General features: G+C 39.8%; 1 protein-coding gene across 5 annotated transcripts in view; it reads left to right on the forward strand.

Annotated features, from left to right (window-relative positions):
• KITLG (KIT ligand) overlaps window positions 1-13,809 on the forward strand; it is an 87,941-nt gene that overhangs the window by 29,445 nt on the left and 44,687 nt on the right. The gene's annotated exons all lie outside the window — the stretch shown is intronic.

The following is a 13,809-nucleotide window of genomic DNA, read 5'->3' on the forward strand; positions in this document are numbered from 1 at the left end:
TTTTATACCAGTTTGTGTTTAATAGGACTTCATTCTTCAGGGTTGTCAGACTGGCACCTGTTTATTAGAATTAAATTCAATTAAACATAAAAAAATATTCCTTAACTGTTAATCACATGAGTGCAATGTTCAGCTAAATATAGATATAAAGCCTTATCCTTGACTGGTTTAATCTGGTGCAGCTCTATTGGTGTAGTTCATTGACTGGAACTACGCTGATTTCGAGCAGCTGAGGATCTGGTCCATAGCTCTTAATTGTTCAGCAGTAAATATCCCCTAACAAGCCCTATCATCTAGAACTTCCCTTCAGCCCAAATTGTTGCTCTGATGTGGTGAAATGGTTGCTATTGTTAAGGTTGCATTAAAGACTTCAGTTTCTAGACTTCAGTGTTATGTTGCTTGCATTTAGTGCCAGCACATCTCAGATGTCCTTATCCTGTTTAATTTGGGCAGTTCTCATGTCCATCAGGCACACAGTGTATTCTCCTAATTCCTCAGTTTGTTTTCTGTGTTCTTTCTCAAACACTTAGTGCTTCACCGCAGTCCCCTTCAGCTTAATTCCAAATTATTTAAATGTTCATTCAGGATAATAGTTTCTGTTTGAAGAACATTCTGTTTTGTTTCCTCAAATGTTGTAAGAGTAACTTTAAATAACAGAACTGATTGTGAGGGTTAGCTAAATAAAGGACAAACTATTCTGAAAGAAGATCATCACCAATTTTTATGAATTGTCATATTTTCAGATGGAATAAATCTGTTAGCTCTTCCAATTTAACAATATATGGCTTAAAACTGAATAAGATGTAAACGTAGGGAGCAATACATTTGCATGCAATATGAGCATTCACACTGTTTTCCTGTGATAGCTCATCTTAATAGGATGATTAGCTTAAAAAACTTCACTCCTATATGAATTTTGTTACCTACATCCGTTACAAGAGCTAGCACCTAAGGGCTAGACCCTGCAGGTGGATCCATGTGGCAGATGACTGTGCCCGTGTGGTGAGTAGAATTTAGGCCTGGGAATAATACAGAGACTAGAAGGGAAATTTTTTCTATTTTTTCCAGTTCACTTACTTGTGTATTCTCTCTCCCCTGTATGGTCAGTTTATGTGAGTGTGTCACACACAAGTCATCACTATAAAACCACAAAAATTGGGAGCAGGACTTGGAGATAGGTGTCGTACCTTAAACTACTTTAACTCTTTTTAAAAATTAGACTATTACAAGTTGATGGTGCCCTTTTAAGTATACTGCACTATTGAGAGCTTGTCACTGGGAATGGCATAGGGAGGATATGTATTATGGGTCTTAAACTACAGTGGTTTTAGAGCCTAAAGTCTTGTCAACACTACCGGGGTAAGTTGACGTAAGTTACGCTATTCCAGCTATGTGAATAACATAACCGGAGTTGATGTAGCTTAAGTCAACTTACCGTGGTGTCTTTGCTGTGCTGTGTCTATGGGAGACTTACATTACTCTTCTCGGGAAGCTGGAGTATGGAGTCGACTGTAGAGCGCTCTGCCGTCGAGTTAGCGGATCTTCACTAGACCTGCTAAATTGACCCCTGATGCGTCAAACACACCTGTATGCAAGGGTGGAGAGTAATTCATATCGAGCACTGATTGTTCAGACTACAGCAATAGCAAAGTACAGTATTACACAGAATACTTCAAAACTGAATTGGTTCGGCAGGGTTTTCAGGTTTCTGTAACAATGGACTATGGATGAAATCATGGCTCCACTGAAGGCAATGAAAGTTGTGCTACTAATTTCAGGATGTCAGGATTAAATGCTCTTCATACATGCTATTCCCTTCCTCTCCAAAGAAACCTTTTAATACTTAAATTCAAAGGAGGTATTGCCTTTATTTTGGAAATGGCTGGGTAGTGAAATGATAGCAGTGTATTTGGAAACATGAGCTTTTATGTTGATTTGTTGCATTTCTTTTATATTCATCAACATTTTATGATCTAGAGATAGTGTATCATTAATGCATACAAATGTAGATACTCCAAAGAGGTAAGTTTCAGAGTAACAGCCGTGTTAGTCTGTATTCGCAAAAAGAAAAGGAGGACTTGTGGCACCTTAGAGACTAACCAATTTATTAGAGCATAAGCTTTCGTGAGCTACAGCTCACTTCCTCAGATGCATATCGTGGAAACTGCAGCAGGCTTTATATATACACAGAGAATATGAAACAATACCTATTCCCACCCCACAGTGGGATTGTTTCATATTCTCTGTGTATATATAAAGCCTGCTGCAGTTTCCACGATATGCATCTGAGGAAGTGAGCTGTAGCTCACGAAAGCTTATGCTCTAATAAATTGGTTAGTCTCTAAGGTGCCACAAGTCCTCCTTTTCTTTTTCCAAAGAGTTAAGTGATCAAACATTCAGTTTGGGCATCATTTAAAATATATAAATCTTTTAACTTTAAGCATTTTGGCAACATTTATGCACTTCAAAGCAAAATATCTGAATTGAAATGAAAAATGCCTCTGGTTATCACTGGTTGCAGGAGATTGAGTTACAAGGATCAATCATGCGTAAATGTGGAGCATAATAAAGTCTGTTGTTTATTATTTTTATTGCTGAAGCACCTAGAAGCCCCCAGATATGGAGCAGGGACTCATTGTGCTAGAAGTCTACATAGTGAGTTTCAGTTCTGGTGGTATAGATTTGCCTTATTTCTCCATTAACCCAAGGAACTTGTTTCAAAGTTCCACATTATATACCTTAACTGTTCCTTTCTCACTAAAACAGACTATAGTTCCAGGGATGCCACAGGAGCTAATGCTAAATGCACAATTATATCTGTTTTGCCTTGAGTTACTTTAATGTTTGTGTACAAGGGCCAAATTCTACCTTTAGTTACACTTACTGATAGTTAAATTTGTTAGTCTTGAAGGTGCCAGAAGTACTCCTTTTTCTTTTTGCAAATACAGACTAACACAGCTGCTACTCTGAAACCTTACATTTAATGTAACTCAGTTTGTCTTTATGCTGATAGCGCCTCCGTACAGAGGTTGATTTGTAAGTCATCTTACATCATCCAGTCTAGTATCTTGACCTGTCGTTCTCACCTCTCATCATGAATGTCCGGACATCAGATTAAACTCAATATGGCCACAACTGAGTTCTTGATTTCTCCCACCCGCCAAACTCTCTCCTCTCCCCTTTATTCTCACTCACTGTGGAGAACATTGCCTGGATGTCATCTTTGACTCTGTCCTCTCACTGAATCCTTATATTCAGGCCATAAATCTTGCCATTTTTTCCTAACATAGCACCTCTATAATCTGTATTTTTCCCCTCTCTGTTCACACAGCCCAAGCTCTCATCCAACCCCTCATGTCACACCTTGACTACTGCAACCTCTTCTTTCCTGGACTTAACTACTGCAATCTCTCTGCTCAAGTCTATTCAGAATTCTGCTGCTAAAATAATCTTGGCTTAGTGTCCTGACCACATCAGCTCCCTCCTGGAGTCTCTCACCTGACTCACCTTCATCTCCAAATCAAATATACACTTGTTGGCTTTGCCTAGAGCCCTTCATAACTTAACCCCACCCAGCCTATTTGTTCTAATAACCTATTGTGATGTCAACCCCTGCCTTTGCTCTGCCAGCATTCTCAGACTTTACCACCCACCAGTCAGTTTCTCCCATAATCATCTCCAGGGTTTCTTTCATGCTGCCCCTTATGCGTGGTAAAAATGCCCTGTTAAAATCTAAACAAGCTCTCTTCTCTTCCTTCTACTCTCGCCCTAAGACTTATCTCTGCTGTGATGACTACAAATGATCATCATGGCTAGGCAGTTGATGAACTATGACTATTCCTCTTCTCCTTTCTTTTTCCTACTCCCAACCTCTACCTCAATTAGATGGAATACAAATGTAACTAAGATGTGCCAGTTCTTCACCGGATTAATTTGCTTGTATGTTGCTTCCCCATCCTGTACTGTTCATAAACTTCTGTTAGATTCTAAACCCTTCTGGGCAGGGATTCAGTCTTTTCTGTGTTTGTAAAGAGACCAGCATAATGGGGACCCAGTCCCAAATGTGGTCTTTGGGCATTATCATTACATAAAGATTTAGTAGTAATAATCTGGAAGACAATGGAGTTGCTCAGGTGTAAAGGGAGTCAAAATGCATGTATAAAGTGCCTTGAGCTTAGCTGTTGTTCTATAAAACATTGTTCTAGTCTATTAAACCATATTTTATTCTATTAACATAAAAATATAGCATGCAGTTTGGAAATCAGCATTTTAGTATATATGCTATACGCCAGCACTCTACTATCAAAGTAAGGAATGAGGAACTTCCGGTAATCTCTGACTATGCGGAATGTTGGACCGTAATCAAGTTTATATTGAGTAATAGACTGAGGATCACATTTTGCTGTTATAAAGTGATGCAAGTATTGGTTTCAGTGGTGTTAGTCTGGATTTACACTAGCATATCAGAGCAGAATTAACCCCCCCCCTTTTTTTTTTTTTTAGTCTATAAATATTTGCATGGGGAACATTTACCAAAATTTAGGATTTGAAAGAACTAGTTCCTGTAATATACTGAGGTCAGTGGGCATATATCACCATTGACTTCAGTAACAGCAGGCTCAAGTCAAAAGAGATTTAGAAAATATAAAGATTACAGAAATTATATATTTGTCTAAATAGATAGTGATTCTTCTGATTTATAATATTCTGAAGTCGCTATAATCTAGTATTGCAACATAAAGAAATACTCTATAAAATGCTCCTAAAAACACAGAATTTAAATGAGCAAAAGTGGTTTCTTTTTAGAGAAATCTTATCTACAGAACTTTTAATCTTTTTATTTAAATAAAGTTTTCTCTGAGATTTGAGTGACAATTTTAATGTAATATTCAAAATTTAATCCGTGGGAGGAGAAGTGGGTATTAGAACCGGTTCAGTCAGCCCTTTTTTAAGGGCATTTGGAAGCCATAATTTCATGGCTATAGAAGTAATTTTTTTTTAGAGCGCATTCTTCACCGCCAATCATCTGGGCTTTTTTTTTTTTTGTATTAAGGCATCTTAAGGGAAATGCACTCTGTTCGTGGAGCAAATATTCCATGTTACAAAACTAATTGCAGCACCTGTCAATAGTAGTTGTGTCACTGGTGCTATGGTAATTTTTTTTTTTTCAAAAGCAAGTAAACAGAGCTATCACACTGACCTTTTTAGAAAAAAGGTGCTAAATCTCCAGAATTGAGAACCTGCTGAGTGTACTTTCTATGATGGTCAAATGCCACCTCCAGGTCTCAATAAAATTTTCATCAAGGTCATTATACAGCACAAATAGAATAAAAAGCTCCTTCTGTTAGGAATATAAATCTTACATTTTCTTGTCTTATGTATTCTACCTATTTAAAAAGTTTTTCTTTAGACAGTTGGAGGCACAAGTAATATCTGGTATTTACAAGACTCCAACCATTTAAACAAGTGGCTTCAAACACCTCACCTATGGACTCTGTTTTTTCTGTTTGATATATTTATGAGCTCTGCATGGAGTTTGCAGACTCTGCAGCATCTGAGCTTTCATATTTAAAAAAATGTTTCTGAGGCCTGGTTGATGTAAGGCAGCTTACAGCGTTGGGTCAATGTAAGGCAGCTTACGTCAATCTAATTATGTCAGTGTACGCACTACAGCCTTGCTCCCACCAATGTAAGTGCCCTACTACACCATCATAACTCCACCTTCACAAGAGGTGTAGGGCTTACGTTGGTGTAGTTAGGGCAACGCAGTGTCCCTATAGACACTGGGTTACTTACATCTATTAACTGCCTTTCATCAATTTCAGGGCTCTGCCAGAGTTGTGAAATTGACAAGAAAGCTGGCTCCCCAGCTGGGCTGCTGCTCTTTCTCAGCTCCAAGCTGGGCTCCATCCAGGACCCCAGCTCAGGCTGCCACCTGGGCTCTCTGTGCCCAGGCTCCCGGCTCCCTGCCAGGAGCACAGCAGTTGACTAGACTCTGGTCACGGATCTCCCGCTGGGAGCTCAGCTGCCCCCCACTCCTCTTGGCTCCCCACTGGGAGCATGGCTGCACCCGGCAGGGAGCTCTGCACCCAGAGTCAAATGCAGCTGACCCATTCCTGGCAGGGAGCCAAGAAGCCCATTGCAGCTGCCCTGTTCTTGGTGGGGAGCCGAGAAGCCTGGTGCAGCTGCCCCATTTCCGGCGGAGAGCCAGGCTCCTGGCAGGGAGCTGCATTCAGAGCTGAGCCCTGGCTTTCTGCCCCTCAGACTGTCCCACTTAAGTCTGTGGAAGTGCTCCTGCTCAGGACACGAATCACCGACTGAAGGGCAGTGTGGATATGAATCAGTGCAGTAATTACTGCGATTACTGTAAGTCAACCTAAAATAGGCTGACTTAAGTTTATACTGTAGAGATGTCCTAAGTCCTCATAAGTGAGAATAGTATAACTAATCTAGTATTGTCTTCCTGAATCTTTAGACAGCCATAAACTCTGAAAAGTATAAACTTCCCAGCTAACATTAATTTAATTGGGATGTTATTTTAAGTCTAATGATGAGGTTTTAAAAATGTCCACATTAACTATTTCATTGCTGATCATTTTTGCAGCTAGAATGCAGAAGGTGGCAGGAATAAAGCCCCAGGGGGTGGAAAGTAAAAGCTGCTCTAGGGAAGGAAATGCAGAAGGAAGCAAGGAGCAGAGATCCAAAGGCAGGAAAGCAAGGAGGATGGGGTAGGAAATAGAAACAAAGGGCAGAAATGGTGTCCTAAAGGGGAGCATATTTTAAAAATTGAATGAGACAATAAGGTACTGATCAAATGATGACTAAGTTACTACTTCAATGACCTATTTTACCTTTTATCTTTCTGAAAACCTTGCTTTGATGTCTGTGGGTTGTTCTTCAGTGAATTCTGAATATTAAAATCCTAAACGTATACCTTACCCCGTGGACTGAAAAAAATGGAATTTGACAATCTGAGACAAATGAATTTGATACCCTGGACTTAAACCATTCTCATTCATTAAACTAATTTTGTTAGGACTGCCCTATTATAAATCCTTAGTGTGGTACAGTATGTTGTTCTGTGATTACAAGTTATATTAAGGTTACTGAAACTATTTCATTTTTGCCTTTTTGATTAACAGGGCTGCAGATGAAATCATTTATAATGCACCATGAGACTGTTCGCATATTATCTAAGGATTTCTCAAGGGTCAAGGAAATGTGTCTTGGAAATTCACAAAGAAACTAAAGTTCTTGGCTTTTTACAGAGATTAACATCTTATAGATAAGGCTGGTCACTTGTCACAGAATTTTGCCCCTCCAAAAATAGTCAGATGAGTCATAACAAACTTTAATAAAATCAAGGGGTTAAATCCTGGGCCCACTGAAGTCCATGGCAAAACTCTCATGGACTTCAATGGGACCAAAATTTCACCAAGGATTCTTGACTCCTCTATGATCTTTACAAAATTATATGTACTCCCACCCCGCATCCCCCTCACTGACTTGGGCTTCTGTGCCCCAGATAGTTAGCAAGAAGAGGCAGCTCTTGAGCTCTCTGCAGAGGGCTCAGGTAGCATTTCTGGTATTTGCAAGGGACCCAGACAGCAAGGCAGGGTGCTCTAAAAACGGGAAATTCTGGAACTGGTGACTTCACTGACCTCTGACAAACAATCACCCCAATTCTAGAGCTTGAGCTGAATTCTTTTTTGCATCATTCTTATTCCAAGATGTTTCCAACGTGTACAAACAGTGGGTGATCTATAAATGCCTTGTATTGCAAAAGATACTCCATGTGCATCAGGATTATCTATCAAAGGAGTTTCACCGTAAACCAGGGATCGGCAACCTTTGACACGCGGCCCATCAGGGAAATCCGCTGGCGGGCCGGGACGGTTTGTTTACCTGCAGTGTCCACGGGTTCGGCTGATCGCAGCTCCCACTGGCCGCGGTTTGCCGTTCCAGGCCAATGGGGACTGCGGAAAGCGGTGGCCAGCACATCCCTCAGCCCACGCCACTTCCCACAGCCCCCATTGGCCTTGAATAGCGAACCACAGCCAATGGAAGCTGCGATCAGCCGAACCTGCGGATGCTGCAGGTAAACAAACCGTACTGGCCCGCCAGTGGATTTCCCTGACGGGCGGCATGCCAAAGTTTGCTGATCCCTCCCCTAAACCCTGAATTTCCTGTGTTATATTATTAACATTATTTCAACAAAGTTACTGTGTTTCCTTTGAGTTTTTCACACAAAGAATCATGGAAATGTATGAGCTATACTTCCTAATTTTATGGGCCAGTCATTTGCAAACAAGTATTTTTTTTTTAAATTAAAGTAATTTTAAAACTGGAGCTAAGCAGCTAATACATGTTTCTCATTTAGAATTTGTTATAAAATCACTTTAGCCTTCTAATGAGTCCCAAGATGAAAAACTTCCAAGTTCTTTCCCAAAATGAACTTGAATCACAATGTTTATTATTCCATTTTCTTGCCTAAAGCAATACCACTGCAGAGCATAAATTCATTAGTCTGATAATTTAGTGACAGAGCTAGATCTCACTTTATTTTCCTGTAGATTTTGATAAATCTAATTACAGAAATAAATTAATATGAGAAGGTTGACCTTCTGGAAAGGAGGCTTCCAGCACAAGTGGACAGCATGGTTTCTGCCAACTTAAAGGGGTGGTACAGGAGTGTCTAAACTAGAGTAGGATTAAAAAGCAGAAAACAAAGCTCAGAATGCTTGCATATTGAACTTTAGCTGTTTACTTATCACAGCCATAACTTCTGTGGGGAAAAAATGATTTTTTTCAGGCCTTTGTAAGGAGTCATAGTTGTCAGTCCAGCCAACTTGCTGCTCAGCAGGACTACCATTAATATATACACATTTTGCTTTAAATCCAGTCCAAAATAGTGGATTGTGGGGGAGTGACAAGTTTTAAAATGGTTTTAATTATTTTTGGAATGGATAATATACTTTATCAAACAAGATACATTAGCTAGAGTTTTATTAAAATGTTCATGTTTATATTTGGTGATTTGTGATCTCTTTCTGCTTTTAAACTATGGCTAATGGCTATTTAATACTTTTCTAATATAAAATCAACTTAAACTGTGGTGTGTTTTGACTTCTGTTTTATTTAAAAAGGAAATGTCACATTTTTAATTTTTGCCATGAACAACAACCACCCTTACGTATGAGCAGTAAGACTGCTGCTCTTGATAATCTATGTGGCCACTAGAAAACAGCTGGGTTTTCAGGTATAATTGCAGTATGAGGTGATAAAAATTCTTGGAAGATGGTTCTGCAGTATCAGCACTGTCAGTTGAAATCACTGAGGAGGGGTGTAGATATGTCTAAACTATAGAAGTGTGAATTTACAGAGAAATGCAATAGGTACTATGTAATTATCAGATGTATAAAAAGTTGCCATTTAGTTCCGTTCACGGTTTTCTTTTTCTTTGACTTTCAAAATTCTCAAAATAGCTCATGATAAAAGGACTTTTCAAAACCAAAGCTCTAATATTGGATCATTTCATTGCAGAGATGCACATAACATTCCATCCTTCTTGTACAGTACTGTTTTTCTGCTCTGTGTGATAAGGGCAGGGTACTGGAATTTGTATCACTTGTGAAGCATTTCTATGGGGATTCATCCGTTTTTCCTATATTTTTTTTAAACTATATTTAAGTCAACTTTTTGCGTGTCATTCTTGACAGCATTCAACTGAATATTGAGACTCCCTATGTGACCTGATAGTGTCCATCACAACTGCCAACAGATGGTGTCTTTACTTGCTTCATTTTTATAAATAGGAAACTTGGGGCAGGTATTACAACCTGGTCCTGTATCCACTGTATGGCCACTAATCTATAGTGAGCTGACCCCCATTGCTGTGCTTAGAAGCCAACTGCGTTTGGCCTAGCTCTGGGTCCCTCTGTTACACTGTCACACTCAGACCTCTTGCCTACTGTCCTCCTTTCGGATGTGCAGTGCTGCTGCCCAGTCACCTTATATCCCAAAATCTGCCTGAGTCTCCTGCATCCTCCAATAGCTTTCACATGCACCCCTAGAGCTCCACCATTCTGGGCTTCTCGTTTAACTCCTTCAGGACAACATGGCAGGAAAGCAAGGAACACAAGCTTAGTAAAGGAGTTTCTTAACCAGTGAGTACTTTTTAAAAGCACTTGAGTGTTACACAACACAAATCTTGAAATGCACCCCCCACCCCTGGTCTGATCTCATCCCTTCTCTGAGTCTGAGGTTTGTCACCATTTCAAGATAGCCAAAGTCACTTCTGCAGGTCCTCCTTACATGTGATGATAGTTGCCTTCCCCCTACCACACACCTGCCAGAGCAACACCCTGCTCTTAATTAAGATCTATCTCAGGGTAGGTCTACACTACAAATTTACAGCAAGGTAGCTGCACCGATGCAGCTGCGTCACTGTAGCGCTTCTGGTGAAGATGCTGTAAGCCGACGGGAGAGGCAGTAGCTATGTGTACGCTGGTGCTTAGTTATACTGACCTGTGTTGGCCAGGGGTGTGGATTATTCACATCCCTGAAAGACATAGTTGTACCGAAGTAATTTTGTAGTGTAGACCAGGGCTCAGTTTCCTCGGGATGTGCTCCACTGGGATGCTCCAGCCCCTCCGCCAATCATGCTCACCCTGCCTTTGGATCCCTGTGTGTTTTTTAAAAAACGTCTCTTGGGAGTGGGTCAGCAGTTCAGAGGCAATCAAGTTGCTGGCTCCTCACTGACAGTCTTTTAGTGAGGTATCAAACACCTTTCCGAGACAGGGCAGCTGTCTGGAATGCAATTCCATAGGCTTGCCTTGGGCAAGTTTAGACAGATGTTCAATACATAATACAAAATGGAATTAATAATTTGATAGACATATCTTACTCTATTTTAGCAGGGAGCTCATCTTCCCATATATCTGTAAAGTACCATGCCAGCCTGGGCCAGAGCATAGCTCCATTGGCTTCAACTGTGCTATGCCATTTTAGACCTGTGAAAGATCTGGCCTAGGATGTTTAATAAATACATCTTAGTAAAAGCTCTTTCTGGTCAGAGTGAGAATGTATGCTCTGATTTGGCCATCCCCAAATTCCCCTTTTTTAGTTACAAATTCTACAATTGATCATAGAGAAAAATGTCTAATGATAATCTGGTATCTCTAGGGGGTGTTTTAAGGATGTTAATTCTCAGTAAATCTGTAATCTTGGCCTTTATTTTTTTTAACTGTGCATGAAAAGTGCTTGACAGGCTTTATGCCAGTAAAGTAGACCGTATACATAATGCATGCCCGTTCTTGTAGTGTTCATTGACGTGGAACAAATTTCATCTTGAACTGACCTTTCTTAAAATAATATACTATTGCTGACAGTGCTAAGTATCAAATCCCTGTAGATTATGTATGGGGAATTTTGCGCCAGCAGAAGTGTCTTCAGTGTCTTTGCTGTTTAAAATGCTGTATCCCTGAGCATAGCAAATAAACTGGAAAGACAACCAGAATATCTGTTAATGTGGCATGATGTGTGGGTGTCCTATTGGAAAGGAAAGCATAAGATTGCAACAAAAAAAAAAAAAAAAGAGTGGGAGAGGGTTCAGATTAAATAAACCAATTTAAAGAGGAAATAAAAGTACCAACATTTTCTTTAAAAATAAATCAAGGACAAATATACTGCAACAGTATTTTTCTAAAGTTCTACTTTCTACTGAGTCAGCACCTCAGAATCAAGAAGCAAAGGGCAATAGATATAGAAATACGCATGGTGAATTCAGTGACACCTTTTCAACCTCTACTTTTGGAAGGTGCATGTGCAAAAAAAGTAAAAATCAGTCAAACTATACAGATTATATAAGGGTCAAATTATATAAATATATAAGAGCATGAAGGTGACTATTCATGCACATATTCTTATATAATATGACCTTTTTAACTCCCTTTAGGAGAATGATGGAGGTCATCAAAGTGAGAGTCTCATGGTTCACCCCATGATATGAATGCAATAACATTTTGAACTTATTTAGGCATAAGTATTGCAGCTGACCAGAACTATGTGTATACAGTGACTGCTTTGAAATTTTGTATATAGTTAGAGCGGTTGCTAGTGCAAATGATTCAGTGAGTGAGAGTGTGGGAAATTAAATGGTATTGCTACAACAGCACGCAGAAAAGGAAACTTTTCTAAGTAAAAGTGCCCATAACAGAATGTCCCTTGTTCACAAGAACTGGGGTTGCTTTTCTGAACAAGGTTTAGGCCACAGTTAAAGCACTTGAGCAGGTGTTTCAAGCCATTAAGTCTCTTGGATGTAAACACATGCTCAAAAATAAACCTGCTTTGCTGAACTGGAGCATTAGTGAGCAGGATGCAGGCAATTGCTTGTTTCGGGTTTTTTTTAAACTGGTTCCCTGCCCCCCCGGAAAATTTCTCATCCAGGGTCTACCTGTTTGGGGCATTACAGGTTACTTAAAGAATGACTGTTTCATTTTCCACATATACATTTCAGATATTTCCAGAAGTTCAGTTAAAATATGGAAATGTAAACATGCTCCTCCATTAACTAATTACTCAGACTCTTCTGAAGGATAGTGCTGATACCAGTCAGGTGATACTGACAGTAGAATTCCTGTACCAAATCGGATGAGGAATGTGGGCAAAGACAAGTTAAGATGTTTGTACACCAATGCAAGGAGCCTGGGTAACAAAATGGAGGAACTAGAACTACTTCTGCAGGAAGTGAAACCACATATTCTAGGGATAACTGAAATATGGTGGAATATTAGTCATGACTGGAGTACAGGTATTGAAGGATATGTGTTGTTCAAGAAAGACAGATGGTGGAGTAGCAAAAGATGGTGGAGTAGCATTGTATATTGATGATGAGGTAGACAGCAAAGAAATTAGAAGTGATGGAATGGATTAGACAAAGTCTGTTTGGGCCAAAATCACTTAGGGGAAGAAAGCTATTAGAGGTTCCTCTGAGATAGTGCTTGGGGTGCATTATCGACTACCAACATCCAATTTGGATATGGATAGAGACCTCTTTTAATCAAATAAATACTACTTGGAATTGTGTGATTATGGGGCCTTCATTTCAAGAACATCATAAGAACGACCATACTGGATCAGACCAAAGGTCCATCTAGCCCAGTATCCTGTCTTCCAACAGTGACCAATGCCTCAAGTGCCCCAGAGGGAATGAACAGAACAGGTAATCAGCAAGTGATCCATTTTCTGTCACCCATTCCCAGCTTCTGGAAAACAGAGGCTAGGGCCACCATCCCTGCCCATCCCGGTTAATAGCCATTGATGGACCTATCCTCCATGAACTTACCTAGTTCTTTTTTTAACCCTGTTATAGGCTTGGCCTTCATAACATCCTCTGACAAAGAGTTCCACAGGCTGACTGTGCGTTGTGTGAAAAAATACTTCCTTTTATTTGTTTTAAACCTGCTGCCTGTTAATGTCATTTGGGGACCCCTAGTTCTTGTGTTATGAGAAGCAGTAAATAACACTTCCTTATTTACTTTCTCCATACCAGTCAAGATTTTGTAAACCTCTATCATATCTCCTCTTAGTAGTCTCTTTTCAAAGCTGAAAAGTCCCAGTCTTATTAATCTCTCCTCATACGGAAGCTGTTCCATACCCCTAATCATTTTTGTTGCCCTCTTCTGTACCTTTTCCAATTCCAATATAACTTTTTTGATGCACCATATCTGCATGCAGTATTCAAGATGTGGGCGTACCATGGATTTATGTAGAGGCAATTTGATATTTTCTGTCTTATTATCTCTTTCT

The sequence above is a fragment of the Lepidochelys kempii genome, chromosome 1 (assembly GCF_965140285.1).
Source record: "Lepidochelys kempii isolate rLepKem1 chromosome 1, rLepKem1.hap1, whole genome shotgun sequence".
NCBI classification, from domain to species: Eukaryota; Metazoa; Chordata; order Testudines; family Cheloniidae; genus Lepidochelys; species Lepidochelys kempii.